Here is a 20,620-nt window from a genome sequence, read left to right on the forward strand (position 1 = left end):
AAGGAAGATAGCGATGGCAATGATTTCTATTGTTAAACTTATAAGAATAATACATGTAGGTAGATTTAAAACCAGGTTGAGAAATATTTCAAACTTAAATATTTGATGTATGTTAATGATTAAATAGACATGTGGGAGTTTTAAAGTGTTTCCTAAATATTTATGAGTTATCTATTAAGTTAAACTCAATTTGTGAATAAGAAGAAACACTAAAACTTGTAACTGAAAAAAAAATCTTACAGCTTTGACCTTTTAGACTAAAGTTCAACCGAAGTTAAAACGGATAAGGTAAAGAATCAATATATTTAGAAGAGTAATTATACATTGTTGAGAGTGAATCATTGGAAATTTAACATTGAACACTATGTTTTGCAATGTAGTAAAAATCTAGAAACTTTATAGATTATATAAATAATTTGTAATAAAATATACAAATATGGTAAGTTTTAAAATGTAGGCATTAGTGATGTCTTGTAAACAAATTCTGAAGTGAAAGGTTGTAAAAATACCATGTTGGGTTTCAAGAAAACACATTTAAGTAAAGTACAATGCCTAAATGAGAAAGTGGCCAAAAGAGCTAAAACAAAACTGGTTTTAAAGATCCGATGAAACTTATTCATATAATATGAAATTCAATGTCATATGTTTAAGTTTTATAGCATGGAGTTTAAACACTTTTATAAAAGAAAATGTTTCTATGTTTTTCGAAAACATGTCAAAATGGTAAGCAAGGTTGAAAATGGTTTATATGCCCTTAAAAGCACATCTATCCATTAAAATGTGTTTGAAATGAAATTGAATAGCAAGGTTAAAACCTATATTGGTTAAATTGAGTTTTGAAGAAAAGTGTTAAGTTAAAGCAAGTTGTCAAAAGATTTTAGTGAATTAAATAAAACTGATGAAGTGAAATATCTATTTGATGGAAGATTAAGAAGTAAGGAATAAGTAGATTAGTGTAGCTGATCATACCTAAATACTAAGGCGAGTACCTATGTCTTTTTCCCCAAGATAAAGGACAACAAGAAAACAAAACAAAAGAAAATGTTTAAAAAAAAAATTTCTGGTGTCAATGCAGTTTACGACCTTTTATAGAGGTCAAAGGGATATCCTGTGTTAGGTTTTAAGCTCAAGGTGGAAACAACCTAAAGCTAAATTTGTAGCGTAGAAATAAGATCTCACATATGGGTTAAACCTCCGTGTCTCCTTGTGAGTCAAATCCGGAATGCCCACCAATGGTATCCAAGTGATCACTTAGAAACGTGTAACACCGAAAAAATTTTAAGATTTATTTTTCACTATTATAAAAACATTTCTCTTTTAATTTAATAAAACATCAATTTCAAATTCCAATATGTATCATACAAATCCCAAGATCACATAATTATATCCAATTCCTCCACGTGTGTACAGATCAAGCCGGCGCCTTCCCACGGTCATCGCTAGTACCTGAAACAACAACACTAACACTGTAAGCACAAAGCTTAGTGAGTTCCCCAAAATACCACACATAAAACACTTATTAGCCACTCGAGGCCATAACTCTATGGGTCCGTGCACCCAACTCTGTGAACCCTCAGGTTCTAACTCTATGAACCTTCCGGTTCCAACTCTATAAACATGCACAGCATAGATCACATAGAAATAATGCAGTACAACACATAACATGCACATAACATACATACACTAACACATAACTCTGATTACCGACTCAAGGTAAAGTATAGTGAGAAGACTCACCTCGCGTGTCTCAGTATCTCACGATCTCTGGAAATCCCTCGCACTCGATCCTCCGAGCTCTACTCCTCCTATAACATCACAAGACTCTAATTAACACTTTTATTTCTAAGGTTGACCATCCCTAAGAAGTCAACACAGGTCAACGGTCAACGGTCAACTTTGACCGGACTCGGCGAGTGCCCGCGGCAACTCGGCGAGTCTAGACGTTCTCACCAACTCTCTAGGATTCCCTTTCTACACGTCGAGTACTCCCCCCTGACTCGACGAGTTCCACCTGGAAGAATCGCGGGACCACCCCGACTCAACTCGCCGAGTCTCAAGAACGACTCGGCGAGTCCCAGCTCGACTCAGACCTCATGACAGTCCTCTCCAACTCGCCCTGACTCACTGGGTCAACTCCTGACTCGTCTGGACCACTCACTGGCCGGTCCAAGGCAATCTTCAAGCTACTCGCCGAGTCTGCTCATCGGACTCGGCGAGTCCATTCCATGCAATCACCCAAACTTGCTTCTAAGGTCAGATCTACTCCAACAATTCATAGATCTGGCCCTCCTAGACTGATTCATCACGTAAAGTCCCAGTCTTGATGCATGAATAACCTCTATATGACTAATTATGAAGAATCTTCAACAAATCTTACTACACAAGGTCATGACCTCCATTGCTCTCTATAAAGCTTGAAGAATGAGACTCTCTGGACCTCTATGGATCCAGATCCGAAGTCTCATCACTAGCATGGGACTATTTGGCCATCAAATCAATTCAACAAAGCCACAAGAAACCCTAAAATCGGTTATACTTCACAAAACAGGAGATGGGTCGAAATTATACCTTTAGATTGAAGGATCAAGCTTCAAATCCACCAAATAGCAGTCCCCTTTGCCTCCTCTTGGCTAGAGCCTCCTTCTTCTTTGCTAAACAACACACAAATGTCAAGAAATGCCTCCTTTCACTCTCAAATCGCTAAAACGCTTTTAGGGTTTCTCTCTATGGACTGATGGATGCAAATGACGGCCATAAGGCCATTTAAATAGGTCCCAAACCCGAGAAATTAGGGTTTCATTAAACAGCGTGGACTCGCCGAGTCCATATCCGGGGCTCGCCGAGTCCGAACGAATCCCGCGTCCAGAATCGCGACCCTACTCGGCGAGTCTGAGCTCCAACTCGCCGAGTCCCTTCTCAGAACTTCAAAATATTAAAACAATAAAAATACCTGGAGATCCGGGCTGTTACAATTCTCCCCCACTAGGATTAGACTTCGCCCTCGAAGTCTCGCTCTAAAATAGCTCCGGATGCTGAGCCCGCATCTCGCGCTCCGGCTCCCAGGTCATCTCTGATCCCTTCCGGTGTTGCCACTGAACCAACACCAAAGGTACCTCCTTGTTCCTCAGAACCTTGATCTTCCGATCTCTGATGGCTACTGGTCTCTCAGCATAATTCAGGCTCGCATCCACCTGAATATCCTCTAATGGAACTACTGCCGACTCATTGGCAATACATTTCCTCAATTGCGACACATGAAAAGTGTCGTGGATTTGCCCCAACTCTGCTGGCAACTCCAAACGATAGGCTACCCGGCCTACCCTCGCAATCACACGAAATGGCCCAATATACCGGGGCCCCAACTTGCCCCTCTTCCTGAATCGAATCACTCCTTTCCAAGGAGAGACCTTCAGGAGAACGAAGTCGCCGACCTGAAACTCAAGCTCGGACCGGCGTCTGTCTGCATAACTCTTCTGTCGACTCTGGGCGGTCAATAACCTCTGTCTGACCTGCTGAATCTGCTCTGTCGTCCGAAGCACAATCTCGGTACTGCCCATCACTCTCTGCCCAACTTCCCCCCAGCAAATGGGGGTCCGACACCTCCTACCATACAACAGCTCAAAGGGTGGCATGCCAATGCTCGAATGATGGTTGTTGTTGTAGGAAAACTCTGCCAAGGGTAGATACGCATCCCAGCTACCCCCAAAATCCAACACACATGCTCGAAGCATGTCCTCAAGCGTCTGAATTGTCCGCTCACTCTGACCGTCTGTCTGGGGATGATATGCTGTACTAAAATGCAATCTAGTACCCAACTCCTCATGAAATTTCTTCCAGAATCTGGAAGTAAAGCGCACATCACGGTCTGAAACAATCGAGATCGGCACCCCATGCCGAGATACCACTTCTCTCACATATAACTCTGCCAACTTTTCTGCTGAAGAACTCTCACTGATGGCAAGGAAGTGAGCGCTCTTCGTCAACCTATCCACAATCACCTAAATTGCATCAACTCCCCTGGCAGTTCTCGGCAATTTGGTGATGAAATCCATAGTGATCTGTTCCCATTTCCACTCGGGAACCTCCAATGGCTGCAACTTGCCATGCGGTCTCTGGTGCTCGGCCTTAACCCTACGGCAGGTCAAGCACCTCTCGACGAACCATGCTACGTCCCTCTTCATACAGGGCCACCAATACTCTTTCCTCAAATCCAAATACATCTTCGTAGCCCCCGGATGGATCGAAAATTTCGACCGATGAGCCTCCTCCATCAAGGAAGTGCGCGTACCACCCACGAACAGTACCCAAATCCGACCCTAAAAAGTCATAAGCCCTCGCCCATCCGTAACGAATTCTGAAACCAAACCAACGACCCGTTCCCTCTTCTGCCTCTCCGGCTGCACAGCCTCGGCCTGTGCCCCACGAATGGCCTCCAATACCGGAGCTATCATGGTCAATCTCAAACATACATCTCGCAAAGGAGTGCTCTCCGCCCTGCGGCTCAACGCATCGGCCACCACGTTGGCCTTGCCCGGGTGGTACAGGATCTCACAATCATAATCCTTGACCACATCTAACCACCTCCTCTGACGCATGTTTAGATTGGGCTGATCCATCAAGTACTTCAGGCTCTTATGGTCCGTGTATATCGTACATCGAACCCCATATAAGTAGTGACGCCAAATCTTGAGGGCGAACACTACTGCCCCCAACTCTAGATCATGCGTGGGATATCTCGTCTCATGAGGCTTCAGCTGCCTCGATGCATATGCTATCACATGACCCCTCTGCATCAACACCGCACCCAACCCCAAAATCGATGCATCACAATATACTACAAAATCCTCCATCCCTTCCGGGAGAGCTAATACCGGGGCTTCGCACAATCTCTGGCGAAGTGTCTCAAAGGAGGTCTGCTGCTCGGGACCCCATGAGAATGCAACACCCTTCCGGGTCAACCTGGTGAGCGGCACTGCGATCTTGGAGAAATCCTTGATAAATCTCCGATAATACCCTGCTAAACCAAGGAAGCTCCTGATCTCAGAGGGTGATTTTGGCACCTCCCAACCCATCACCGCCTCAACCTTGGCCGGATCGACCAGAATCCCTTCCTGGTTAACGAGATGTCCCAGGAACTGGACTTCCCGTAACCAGAAATCACACTTGGAGAACTTTGCATAAAGCTTCTCCGATCTCAGTACCCCAAGGACCTCCCTCAAATGTTCCTCATGCTGCTCCCTAGATCTCGAATACACCAGAATATCATCGATAAATACAATCACCGACCGATCCAACATCGGCCTACATACCCTGTTCATGAGATCCATGAACACCGCCGGGGCATTGGTGAGCCCAAAAGGCATCACCACAAACTCATAATGCCCATAACGCGTCCTGAAAGCTGTCTTCTGGACGTCCTCATCCCGCACCCTCACCTGATGATATCCCGACCTCAAATCGATCTTGGAAAACCAAGATGCCCCCTGCAACTGATCAAATAAATCGTCGATCCTCGGCAACGGGTAACGGTTCTTGACCGTTAGCTTGTTCAACTCCCGGTAATCAATACACATCCGGTGTGAACCATCCTTCTTCTTGACAAACAGGATAGGTGCTCCCCACGGCGAGCTGCTCGGCCGAATAAATCCCTTCCCCAGCAACTCCTGAAGCTGTGAGGATAACTCTTGCATCTCTGGAGGTGCAAGACGATAAGGCACCTTAGCTATAGGCGCAGCCCCCGGAACCAAATCAATACCAAACTCTATTTGCCTCACAGGAGGTACTCCCGGCAGCTCCTCGGGAAAAACATCTGGAAACTCACATACCACCGGTACCTCCCCAACTGAACTCGGTCTCTCGGAAGTCGCTCGCATATCCATCACATACGCCACAAAACCCTTACAGCCCTGCTGCAGACACTGTCTCGCTCTGGCGGCCGAACAAAAGGCTGATCCCGAACGGGTACCCTCACCGTACACTGAAAGAACTCCCCCACTAGGGTCTCGTATAGTCACCAGCTGACGCTCACAGTCGATAATCGCGCCGAATCGGCTCAACCAGTCCATGCCCACAATGACACAAACATCGCCCATCGCAATAGGAATCAGATCAATCGGAAACTCAACCCCGAAGATCTCTAACACACATCCCCGGAAAACCTCTGTGGCACAAATCACTCTATCATCAGCTATGGAGACTCTCAGAGGCCGACTCAGTGCCTCACGACTAGCACTGATATGCTGGCTAAAGGCCAAAGATACAAAAGACTGACTCGCACCCGAGTCAAATAACACTAAAGCAGGTACGGAATTCACAAGAAAAGTACCTACACATAACATAATATAAGCATAACATCATATATCAAAATAAATACACGAAAGGAAACATACCAGCCACAACATCGGGCGCGGCGCGGACCTCCTCCGCAGTCAACTGGAAAGCTCTCCCTCGAGCTCTCGGCGTCTCGGCCTTCACAGGCCGACTCTCTGTAACTCTGATGGCGGCAGGAGCAGACCCCTGAGATGCTCCGCGCAACTGCGGACACTCGGCCTTCCGGTGTCCAGTCTGGTTGCAGTGAAAGCACACTGCAAACCCCTTGGGGCAGTCCTTGGCCATATGCCCCTCCTTGCCACATTTGTAGCAAGACCCTGCTCGGCAGACTCCGTCATGACCCTTGCCGCACTTTCCGCAAGTGCGGCCCTTCTGGCTCCCTGGTCGGGGATCAGCAGGCTTGGCCCGCTTGGCGGCCGGCTGCGACAATGCCGGTCGCCGATCCCTCCCCTGAGACTCCGCCTCCTCCCTGGCCTGAGTCTCAAGCTCAATCTCCCTCTTTCGGGCATTTGCCTGAAGCTCGGCAAATGTCCGGTACGAGGAGTTCGCAGCGAACTCCCGAATATCCCTCCTCAAGATGCTCAAGTAGCGGCTCATACGTGCCTGCTCAGTGGACACGTGCTCAGGGCAGAACATCGCCCTCTCGTGGAACATCCTCGTGATCGCTGTAACAGACTCAGTACCCTGCTTGAGGGTCAGAAACTCCTGTGCTAAACGCTCCCTCTCCACCTGGGGAACGTACTCATCTCGAAACATAGTGGTGAACCTCTCCCAGGTCACCGCAGAAAGCTCAGCAGGCGAGTAATGCGCTGTCACAAACTTCCACCAGTCCTTCGCTCCCAAGCGAAGCTGGTTCAGCGCGAACCGTACCTTCAAATGCTCAGGAGACGAGCAAGTGAAGAAGCACCCCTCTATATCTGATATCCACCTCATAGCTGCCACCGGATCCTGAGTACCATCAAACTCTGGTGGTTTTGTGTTGCTGAACTCACGGAACAGCAACGCATCCCCACCCTGCGGCCTCGCAGCAGCAATCGCTGCGGTAGCCGCTGCAGCAGCAGCCTCAGAAAGAGCGGCATAGCGCTCATCAAACGTCTCAATCAAGGTGGTCTTTATAGACCCAAACATCTCTGGTATCTCTGCCCTGATGGCCGCAGCCACCTCCTCCTGAATGATCCGGCGGATCTCCTCCTCACTGGTACCACTGCTCTCGGGCATCAAACGTGTCCTCACCATGATCTACCTCTGAAATACAACATATAATAAATTAGAATCCACACGAGTATGCTCACACTCGACAACCCTTTTCTCCTTGATTCTTGGCGTTCCAAAGATTCTGACTTGGGCTGCACACCGCTCCGGTGCTTTCAGTAGTACGGGCCCAATACTACTGTCCGCACCGCACCAGAATACACTCCAAGTCCTTCTCTTTGGATCCCAGGTCTCAAGTACTTTATCATGCATAGACTACTCTCTAATAGATCTCTCATAAGTTCCTTGCTGCTACCTACTCACTCTCAAGCATCTCATAGCAGCTCACCTCTCCCTAGGCTAAGGCATCACACATCAGGCCACTCTAGTCCTAATAGCAATACCTAGCCTACTCTAGCATGCGGATACATCATATCAGTATGAATATCACATAATATAAAAAAAAGATATTTTGGGAAATCACCGTTCGGGCGCTGACTGATCGTACACACATCTATTGCTCTGCGTTTTTCGAAAATCTTTTATTCTTTTTTTTTGGAAAATACATCTCAAATCCTCAGTTTGAGTTCAAATACGCCCGAAGGTGTACTCGAATCCCTCAAACCAAGGCTCTGATACCAACTTGTAACACCGAAAAATTTTTAAGATTTATTTTTCACTATTATAAAAACATTTCTCTTTTAATTTAATAAAACATCAATTTCAAATTCCAATATGTATCATACAAATCCCAAGATCACATAATTATATCCAATTCCTCCACGTGTGTACAGATCAAGCCGGCGCCTTCCCACGGTCATCGCTAGTACCTGAAACAACAACACTAACACTGTAAGCACAAAGCTTAGTGAGTTCCCCAAAATACCACACATAAAACACTTATTAGCCACTCGAGGCCATAACTCTATGGGTCCGTGCACCCAACTCTGTGAACCCTCAGGTTCTAACTCTATGAACCTTCCGGTTCCAACTCTATAAACATGCACAGCATAGATCACATAGAAATAATGCAGTACAACACATAACATGCACATAACATACATACACTAACACATAACTCTGATTACCGACTCAAGGTAAAGTATAGTGAGAAGACTCACCTCGCGTGTCTCAGTATCTCACGATCTCTGGAAATCCCTCGCACTCGATCCTCCGAGCTCTACTCCTCCTATAACATCACAAGACTCTAATTAACACTTTTATTTCTAAGGTTGACCATCCCTAAGAAGTCAACACAGGTCAACGGTCAACGGTCAACTTTGACCGGACTCGGCGAGTGCCCGCGGCAACTCGGCGAGTCTAGACGTTCTCACCAACTCTCTAGGATTCCCTTTCTACACGTCGAGTACTCCCCCCTGACTCGACGAGTTCCACCTGGAAGAATCGCGGGACCACCCCGACTCAACTCGCCGAGTCTCAAGAACGACTCGGCGAGTCCCAGCTCGACTCAGACCTCATGACAGTCCTCTCCAACTCGCCCTGACTCACTGGGTCAACTCCTGACTCGTCTGGACCACTCACTGGCCGGTCCAAGGCAATCTTCAAGCTACTCGCCGAGTCTGCTCATCGGACTCGGCGAGTCCATTCCATGCAATCACCCAAACTTGCTTCTAAGGTCAGATCTACTCCAACAATTCATAGATCTGGCCCTCCTAGACTGATTCATCACGTAAAGTCCCAGTCTTGATGCATGAATAACCTCTATATGACTAATTATGAAGAATCTTCAACAAATCTTACTACACAAGGTCATGACCTCCATTGCTCTCTATAAAGTTTGAAGAATGAGACTCTCTGGACCTCTATGGATCCAGATCCGAAGTCTCATCACTAGCATGGGACTATTTGGCCATCAAATCAATTCAACAAAGCCACAAGAAACCCTAAAATCGGTTATACTTCACAAAACAGGAGATGGGTCGAAATTATACCTTTAGATTGAAGGATCAAGCTTCAAATCCACCAAATAGCAGTCCCCTTTGCCTCCTCTTGGCTAGAGCCTCCTTCCTCTTTGCTAAACAACACACAAATGTCAAGAAATGCCTCCTTTCACTCTCAAATCGCTAAAACGCTTTTAGGGTTTCTCTCTATGGACTGATGGATGCAAATGACGGCCATAAGGCCATTTAAATAGGTCCCAAACCCGAGAAATTAGGGTTTCATTAAACAGCGTGGACTCGCCGAGTCCATATCCGGGACTCGCCGAGTCCGAACGAATCCCGCGTCCAGAATCGCGACCCTACTCGGCGAGTCTGAGCTCCAACTCGCCGAGTCCCTTCTCAGAACTTCAAAATATTAAAACAATAAAAATACCTGGAGATCCGGGCTGTTGCAAAACGACTCATCTACCTCCTTACGCGATGCTCCAATTTTCATCCGTGTCGGTATCGGAACGCTTTCTTAGTTGTAACCCTAGTATGAAGACGATGAAGAGGTATTGAAGAATAATTGGTATAGGTTTCGACTTAAGATTATTATTATTGTATATCTAGCTATTAACCTTACATCTAAAGTCAATAACTACCGAGGAATAGCCGTTCTTAGTACTATGTGCATTACTCCTAGAGTGGCTAGTGATATAACCTAAGTGGTTAACCTAGCACTTGATAAGGGACAAGAATATTTCTAAATAAAGGCACTGTTATAAAAGTGCACTTAGTTTGTAAGTGTATCTAGATGAATGCCTATAATATGAAATGCCCGTACGCACACCGAAAAATTTTGTTTTTCAAAAGTTTAAGTTAAAAATTGTTTTGAACATAATTCTACTATAACCGTTTCCAGCCTCACATTAAGTTTCCTTAATTAAGCATAGTTGGTCAGGCTATACTTAATTAAAGTCCAATAATGCATACTCAAATTAGTTATACCAGTAGTATGTTCAGTATTTTAAAACATTTTGAATTTTTTTTTGGCTATAGTTGTGGTTCTCCAAAGGAAAATCGGTATTCTCTATAACCATCGACTCTGATACCATTTCTGTTACACCCCGCTAAAGTGGAAACATGAGGCGTAGCAGTATAAAGGGTTTCATAGAAAAAGTTTAAAGACAACACCAACCATAGTTTAAAAATCATTACAAATTTACAATGGGTTTAAACAAATTTTTAAAAGAAATTACAATGTAAACTAAAATACAACACATGCGAATGCTCCTAAAAGTGATGTGTCCCTAAGTGCCACTTAGTCGATGATTCCTGAAAAAGCATGTAAAATGAGTGTCAACTATAAAAATAGTTGGTGACTACTCACAGGTTAAAAATAATATTGGTTTCATGAATCGTAATCAAAGTTTTAATAGAATTTTCCATAAATAAATTATATTGTTAAAATGAGTAAATAAGTTTGTATAAACAAAGTTCATTGTCATCATGATAGATAAAGTATGTTACCCAAATGAGATGCAACATTCATATTCTCATGGGAAATAAAGTATCCATAAATAGAAATATATTGCAAATGAGTAAATAAGTTTAAATAAACAAAGTTCCTTGTTGTAATGAGAAACAAAGTTCATTCTTATAATGAGAACAAAGTTAATTGTTATACATATAATAAACAAGTTTATTGCTATAATAAGTAACAAGTTTGTATGTGTATGAGAAAACAATGAGTTCCCAACCAAGCTTATGACTGATGCCCTATCAAGATCTATGCTTATCGTTCCATAGATTATATGGTATCATGCACTCCAGCAATCGGGCGAGTGAGGAATTATCAGTTCCAAATAGCGTTATCCATAATGACCATTGGCTCAGAGAGTTAATGGTTGGAGTAAAGTGTATGGGAAGGGACTTAAGACAATAAGTTCTCATGTTTCGTGTTACATAGACATACATAGAGAAATATAGCAATAAAATAGAAATCAAGTTTGATACAAATCAATTTAAATACAACGAACAAATAATAGTTTTTCGGACATGCTTTTCCACCCCAAAACATAAAAACCGAAAGTAGGGGTAGTGCGTGAATACTCACAATATGCATTGAGATGATGCAAATGGTGCCTTCAACTACGATCCACTTGTACCATTATCGATTCCTACACAATGTTACATACTAATGAGTCTCTAATAGAAAGCTAACACTAGTATATTTTGCTACTACAATAGAATTATGCCAATATTGTGTCAAACTTTAATATTGATAAGTTACAAACATTTTTCTGAAATGGTGAAGTTTTATTACTCATTTGATTCAGACAATTTTTGATATTAATTTTCCATATTTTTGTAATATCAATTGAGGGTATTTCAACACATTTAAATGTGTTTTAAGCTCTTAAAAAGTCAAAATATTATCAAACAGTTTCCAAAAATTCTCAAACTTTGCATTTTGATTCTAAACAAAGTAGAGGTCTTCCATAAATTTTCCTTTGAATTTTTGATATGATTAACTATTTTTCCAAAATTTTAAGTCTTCTTACAAATATAAATTTGTGAAAAATAGCATCCAAATGATAAAAATTCCCAAACCTTTTATGACACTGCCATTAGACATACTTTAGCTGGGAAAAATATAAAAATGGATTTCTGAACTGTTTAACCTAATTTTATGATTTTTGTGCATTTATTCTAATAAAAATTGAAATAATTAGAAAAACGTTTCCATAATTTCCGAAAGTTTTTGCATTATAGTTAGTAAATATTATTAAGCTGGGAAAAATATAAAAATGGATTTATAAACTGTTTAACCCGATTCTATGATTTTTATTCATTTATTCTAATAAAAATTGAAATAAATACAGTTAAAGTAAACACCATTTACTCTCTTAAATAATCATTAATTAGAGAATAATTAATAAACAGTTAAAGTAAATTACCAAAATTTTTGTAAACTTTATTTATAGTGTAAATAATCTAGGAAAAAATCCAAATGGTGATTTTTATATAGTGTAATCCGATTTTGTGGATTTAAGTGTATTTAATCTTATAAAATGGAAGAAAAATAACATACTGAATAGAAAAGTCATCCAAATTTTTATTTAGAGTTCTAATATGTTATAAGGTCATGTGGTAAATTTTCATGAATTTTGGATGAGTAGAAATATTTTTCCCATTATTAGTCCATTATAGATACGAAAATCGGGGGAAAATAGTAATGCATTATGAAAAGTTCTAAACAAAATTTCTAAGTCTTACACATAGGGTGGGAGCTGCGAAAATTATTATATAGACTTTTCAAATTCCTTAAAGTGGTTTTATGATTTATTTGAATTAAACAAAAAGAAATTCAAATCTATAGAAAACAGTAACAAAAATCGATGAAACTCACTGAGATGTCATCATTTACCTTAGGGGTCATCCACCAATTTACCTAGGATTTATAGACCTCAGAAAGTATTTCATATGAATTATTGCCCTAATTTATTGCAATAAATATAATAATTCGAGAAAAATGAATTATTTTCTGAAAATTTGTAAATGATCCTTTATAAACCCATTTGAAAGCCTTTTAACAACATATTTTGATGATCAAGCCTCTAAGCTTGAAGATCATCACATGCATGTTGGTTTTTGGGTTAAATACTACTTCCGACATCATAAAAATTGTGGTTATGAACATGCATGTAAATAATCCATCCATAGAATGGTGGAGAAAAAGAAAAAATGCAATAAAACTTGAGATTTTGAAGGAAGATTGAAGGATGTTCGTGATTACCTTGAAGAACAACCCTAGATGATGAAGATTTAAAGTTTAAGGTGTCTTTTTGGCTTCATTTTATGAAAAAAAATTGTGGTTATAGAGAGGGGAAGAGAGTAAATGGTGTTGGGGATTTAAAGAGTGATAGAGAAAAGTGAAGAAGATGGAGTGTGGGGAAGAGAAAAATCATTCAAACTTTGGGGAAATGGGGTGTTAGTGAGGATGCACGAATTTATGAGGGAGGACAGAGGATATTAAATTTTCCTTCCATTAATTTTATAAACTTCTCAATTCTTTTATAAAAATTCCTCATTTTATAAAATGTGTTTTTTAAGTAAGATTTGTTAATAACTCTTGAGTTTTTAGCTTGTGGAATAAGGTTAAATAATGACCTAAATTTTATTTTTCTTGATTATATTTCCCTGAATTTAATTATTTTAAGATAATATTATAAGTTTCGTAACTACTTTTATAGAATTCTTGATGTTAAATTTTATAAAATTTTGGTTTTTGGGCTTTTAGGGTTTTGAGATTTAATAAATCTTTGGATATAAAAATCCATAGAATCTTGGAGACTTCAATTTATCTTATGGTATTATAACTCTTTTTATAGTTATAAATAATGTTTGTAACTTATTTTATCGGCTTATTGGTATTCTATGTAGTGATTCTGAGATTTAAGCGAAATTGAGGAATCAAGTATACTAGTCCTAGTTTTCAACTTTGACTTAAGTTTCTATGAGACTTTGACCTAATTTCTACTTCTAGTTCATGTGCATGATGTGTGTATATGATTCATGAAAAGGGTGTTCAAGTCAAAGAATGACCCGAATATGGATAGTCATTACAGTTAAATAGTTGTAGAATTCACATACCAATCTGAAATCTAAGTACACTATCCTTCGATTCTAGTTGTTTCCAAGTTTCTATTAGGTTATAACTTAGCATCTAGTTACTAAGTCTAGTATGTGTCGTGCGTACACGTGAAACTATGTTTATCAAATCTAGAACTGACTCGAATTTTGACGGTTGTCATACATAGCCATCAAAAAGACTGACAAGATGGAGAAACTCACCAGAACCAATCTCAAGGAAAAAGTAAGATTGTATAGTGTGCTAATATATATTATCTCGGACCGAGATAACAGATTCACTTCCAGATTTTTGCAATCTTTGTAGAGGCCCCTAGGAACCAAACTTGAGATGAGTATAGCGTACCATTCTCAAACATATGGGCAGATCAAAAGAACAATACAAACTCTAGAAGATATGCTCCATGCTTGGGTGATAGACTTTAGTAATTCATGGGATACTCACTGTCCATTAGATTAGTCCTCATATAACCATAGTTATCACACTAGCATAAAGGTCGCTCTATTAGAGGCCTTATACGGACATTGATGTCATTCTCCGATATGATGGCTAGAAGTTGAAGATACTCAATTAGCTAAAAAGCATTCTAGAGATACTCCACACACCGGCCCTGAGGTCATTCATGAGACCATGAAGAAGATCATTCAGATAAAGGAACGATTAAGGTTAGCACGTAAACGGCAGAGAAGCTGTGCTTACGTGAGATGCAGACCCTTAGAATTCAAAGTAAGAGACTGTGTCTAACTAAAGGTTGCAGTATGGAAAGGTGTCATTCGATTTAGAAAATGAGGTAAACTAAACTCCCGTTACAGTGGACCTTTTGAAATCCTAGCAAGGATTGGTCCAGGGGATTACAAACACAATTTACCTTAAGAACTCAATAAAGTTCACAATACCTTCCACGTGTGTAATCTTAAGAAGTGTCTCTCTGATGAGAACCTTGTTATTCCTCTCGATGAGATCCAGGTCAACACTAAACTCCACTTCGTGGAGGAACCGGTGGAGATCATGGATCGAGAAATCAAAAGCCTCAAACAAAGTCGCATACCTATAGTAAATGTTGAATGGAACTCTTATAGAGATCCAGAGTTTACTTGGTAACGTGCGGAGCAGATGAAACAAAAGTACCCGCAAATATTCAACAATTCTCTCTCTACTAGTGAAACGAAATGATAGTGGAAAAAAATAATCTAGAACTTAATAATTTCGGGACGAAATTCCCTTAACGAGGAGGTAATGTGACCTCCCAGAATTTAGGTCAAAAACTGAGAACGGTCAATTCATGGCAAATCTCTTGGTAATTTGACTTATTGAGTTTTAGTGAATCTAATGTAAAACAAATGAGTTCATTACAACTTATTACAAGATATCAGATGGTATCTTAGTTCCGAATGTGTAAACTGGCAAACAAATCAAACAACTTAAACTACAACCCTACTTAATACGTAAGAAAACCTGAAATATTGTATTAATCAGTTGTGAGCAAAACAAACACTCTAGTCTCATAGAACATGTTTCTCTGTTTCCAAAAATATAAAGAACGTCCAAAACGGAGTTCGTATGAAAAAGATACAGCAGTTTTAAGAATCCAAAACCAGTATAATATTGATTTTTTTAAAACTACTAAAACCGTTTCTATCCTTGAGGGACTCGCACACCTCAGATGGAAATTCCGAAAGAATTTTTGGACTCAAGCTATAATCTAATATTTAGTTTTATAATTGAAATATTTTTAACAAAAACATTCGCAAAAGTCGAAAAACTGGACGTTCCGGGTCCAATTAAATGTGAATCTTTAAACGCGATTTCCCCGGAATTCTACAACTTAAAAAATTAATCCGTTCGGGTTTTTGGAATTCTTATAACTGAGACCATAATTCTTCATTTTTCAGAAAAATTATTTGATATCGAGATCGATGGCACACAAATAGAGAAAGTTAGAAAATAATTATAAAAGTACAAAAGAATTAGTTCTTAAATGGTTTGAGACTTATACATATGTTTGTATAAATAAGCTATTCATGAACTCCAAAGAAAAATAACAATCATATATAATAAATCTTTGAGTCATACTTATTTATAAATACATGCATTTTATATATACATCAAAGTTATATAATTTAAAAATATTAATGTATACATATATATCAAATATATAAATTATGACTTTTAAGATTATTAATATATAGACACTAATTGAAATATATAGATATATATCAAAGTACAAGAATGGTCAACTCTACTCTACATTATACCCCTCATACATGGACTAGTACAATACATCAAAACAATACATAAATATATGAATAATTGAAGCAATACATCAATAAACATACAAAATACGTACTTTTTAAATCAATGGATTGTTTGCTTACAAGTCTCATACAAGGTACACTAACTACACACTCAAATACAAAATCAAATACAAAGCACACCATATATATATATATATATATATATATATATATATATATATATATATATATATATATATATATATATATATATATATATATATATATATATATATATATATATATGAAATTATGGGAAAAAGAAAACAAATTAAAAGTTATGGTTTTCTTTCACACTTCATGTTACCCAAAGCTACACACAAAGTAAACATCCATTATATCCAAAACTACACACAAATCAAACGTGTTAGAAACTTTTCATCAATTAAAGTTGTCAAAGAAACACCATAAAACATCTCGTCTTGTTTCTTCTTCTCCTTCGTTCCAGTCAAGAACACCTCCAGTAATCCCCTGTTAAACATTCATTTCAAATAAACCCTTTTCCACGAACTTAGGTTTATTTAAAACAAAATATCCCTTACAAAGATATTTTCTTTACAAAATCAGTCCAATCATCAAACATTAATTCAATTTAAACCATTTAAGTCCCTCCCTTTTATTTATTTAACCAAGGCAGTCCGATTTTGGTTAATTAAATTACCAAACAGCCCCGAATAGTTTAAATTCGTTACGAAATGGTCCTGAAAGTATTTCAAAGTTCAAGAACCGTGCATTTGCGGTTTCTCAGGACAAATTTCTCAAATAAGCTGATTTCGTACAAATCGAACTCACGCTTCAAGGGAAAGTGCTTATGGCCACTTTTTAAAAATTTTATTTATTTCGGGGGGAATACATGTGCCTACATACAATAAATCTAGTTTATAAAAGTGTTATTTAACAATTTAACATATTGTTACAAATAAACAGGTATAAACTTTTCGTATACGTATTATGGGTGTTTTATCGTGAAATAACTAGTCCACACAACAAATGTACATGATACAAAATATATGATTTTTATGTGACATTATATATCATAAAAAGCACGTCATAAAACTTTGAAGTATTTCAAGGATTCAAGCTATTACTATGTGTGTATATTTTTATGTTTAAATACATAAAGGTTATACCTATGTTCATTACTTTGGAATGTACATCTTTATAAAAGCGAGTACATTATACTTTTACATACATACCAAGCATATTTGGCTTTTATAAACTTTATACAATGAAATTCATTATGCATAGTGACTTAACCAAAATTAAGTTATAGCTGAGAGTTATTCACATACTTTGGTAAACGGCTCTTTAGTGAGACTATATTCATTAGCTGAGACTAAACACTTATCATTCCCACACTACTGTAACCGTTAGTCTTCGGAGCGAGATACGCATGTATAGATCTATATGGGGTTGACATCCCCACCTGCGGTTGCTAGCTACAAACTCGACCGTTCAATCGAAGCAGGTGATAAGTGTCTTCAATCGTTACTATGGCAGATAATGAAGTGATTTAGGGGATACATACAATCACATATCTCGATTATAAGACTTAGTATAAACATTAACTGGAATCTCTCTCTCTCTCTCTCATTACAAACCATGGGCTTGGTTGCTTTCAAAACTATTTGAGTATGGATATACTTATGTAACAGTATAGTTTGGTTTTCAAGTATATTCATGGATTCTTTACAAACATAATTTTAAGTATGGATTTATTTCTACAAAGATACATTTTGGCATTCAAAGACTCTTTACAAACACAATTTTAACTATTGTTATACATACAAAGAAAATACTTTTTATACTTTTTAGTAGAAAACCTGTAACTCTCACCAACCTTGTGTTGACCCTCAAAACTATATGTATTCTCAGGAAATCACTAAACAGACATACAAGATGGATTGGATTACAGGTAACCTAGTTTACTAGCTGTTTTAAATTTGCCTATCTATTAAGGCAATTCATGTACTATTATTATTCATAAAAACCTTGTATTCAAATATCAAGATGGAACAATAATGCTATTATTTTATTGTTCTAATTGTGTTATATATTCAGTTTACATGTGATCCATGAACTTAGTCGCATAACCCGATGTGTTCTGTTGCCTCAGTCGGGGGTGTGACAGATCATAATGAGACTATTAAATGAGGAGAAGAGATGGTAAAGGAGATGAAGGTCATTAGAGAGAAGATGGGAAGAAATATAAAAAAAAAAACTCCTCTAAAGTGATGATTTAGCTAATCAATGAGTGTCATAGAGTCTATGATACTAGATACAACGAGCTTTAATTAACAATCAAATACTTAAAGAAAGACCATTATGTTCTACTACAAGTCTTAACAAAGGGTGTAACCGAAGCAATGGACTTCATGAATGTTCCTTCTACAACTTTTTAAAGTTCTCAAGTTATCAGAGGATATCCTTAAGCATCTTTGAGATCTCACCACCCTCACTAAAAACCAATTGAATACGAAGACAAACCAAGAAAAAAGGTTGAAACTCTTATCCCCCCAACCTAATCAATCAGCCGTGAAGACCCCCCCCCCCAACCTAGCTTACAGTCTCGACTACAATGACCCTCTCCTAACCACATCCAAAAACATCTTGATGCAAACACATGGAAACACCCTTATGCTCCTTATTCTTTCCACAACAAACATGGCTCATGTAACCTACTAAATGCATACTAACAAAATTGGACTTCTTGGTTTCTTCCATAGCTATGTGGACCTTCACCAGCTTCCTCTTGCTTTGTTGGGTCTCCAAATCATTTTCCCTGCTACAAGTTGCAACCACTAGCTTATTGAGAGTCTGACACCTGGCATGACTACAAATTTACATATCTATGTTCTCAACATGTCACAGTAATGAGTTATCCTCATACTATCAGTAGTAATATAATCACGGCAGAACAATGCCCTCTCTATATACTTTCCTATGATCTTCGTCATCGACTTTATGGTCTTCTCGAGAGCTAGATACTCCCCAACCACCCACTCCACCTCTATTGGAGGTAAATACTCCTTAGAAAATTCTCTCGTTAAATCCTCCCATGACAGAACCTCTATCTTATCTGCATAAATGGTTTAACTAACCAGACCCCATCAATCCCTCACCCTTTCATGAAAAAGGCTTATAATGAATCTTACTGTTATCTCCTTTGGAAAGCTCATGCGGAAGGAACTCTCCACATCCATTATCCATCGTATACTCATTATTGGGTCCTCCCCTTCCTTGATTTAAAAAAGGGAAAAATAACAAGCTGCAGATTCACGATATACGAAATCTTTCACTCTTGACCTCTTGATCCCAATGGCTGCTAGAGTAACTTCAATCCCCTCATCAATCATAACAGCTAAATCATCTTTGATTCTACCAAAAATATCCAGAAACACTTTAAGTATGACCCTTGAAACCTCATAGGTCACGAAATCATGCAAGTCCACATCAATGGAACACAAACTTGAAATATCCCCTCTATGCCTACTAGTAACCATATGGCATATAAAAAAAATATGTTATAAACAATACTTAGTGTTACCCCTGTACCGTGTATACCTGCCTACAAGTCACTCGGTATCCTTATGACACTTCCTTGGTCCAAGTAGGTATCATACGCTTCCAGTAGTTCCATCCCATACTGCCTTCCACATATATACATACTTACTATAATGATAAACTCAAGGTTCCCTAAGTTGCCTCTTACAGCTCCACTAAACCATCTGTCATACATCAAAATATCTAACTATACACATAACACTAATCTTCCTAGACTCTCTCTAGGATTCTCCTTCCCCTTCATGCTCAAATGTCGGATGAAGTATCCATAAATATTATCAAGTTGTTTCATGAATACGTAGTTATACATAATCAAGATTAGGATAGATATTCGAATGAATGCTTATACTCAAAAGCCACAAGTAGACAAGGAGCGAGTACAAAGTATGAATCAAGAATCCTAAGGCTATATAATCCTAATTATATACAACCCTTATGGAATTTGCTTAACAATTTAACAGTATTAGCGTAGTCTCCACAAAACAAGTAACACGCATAAGGAAAACAAGGCATCACTACAAATCATGCAATTTTTGAACAGATCCTTAGCCTATATTCTAACATTCATATCTTTTTTTAACATAAATAGCATACAAAGAAATATGGGTAAACTAGGAATCAATTTCCTTTTTGAGCTCTGACAGTCTGTATGCATCACATCTTCCCTAGTATTTAAACTTATGTCGATTCCTATAACAATATTC

This window comes from Lactuca sativa, chromosome 4 (genome assembly GCF_002870075.4).
Source record: "Lactuca sativa cultivar Salinas chromosome 4, Lsat_Salinas_v11, whole genome shotgun sequence".
In the NCBI taxonomy this organism is placed as follows: Eukaryota; Viridiplantae; Streptophyta; class Magnoliopsida; order Asterales; family Asteraceae; genus Lactuca; species Lactuca sativa.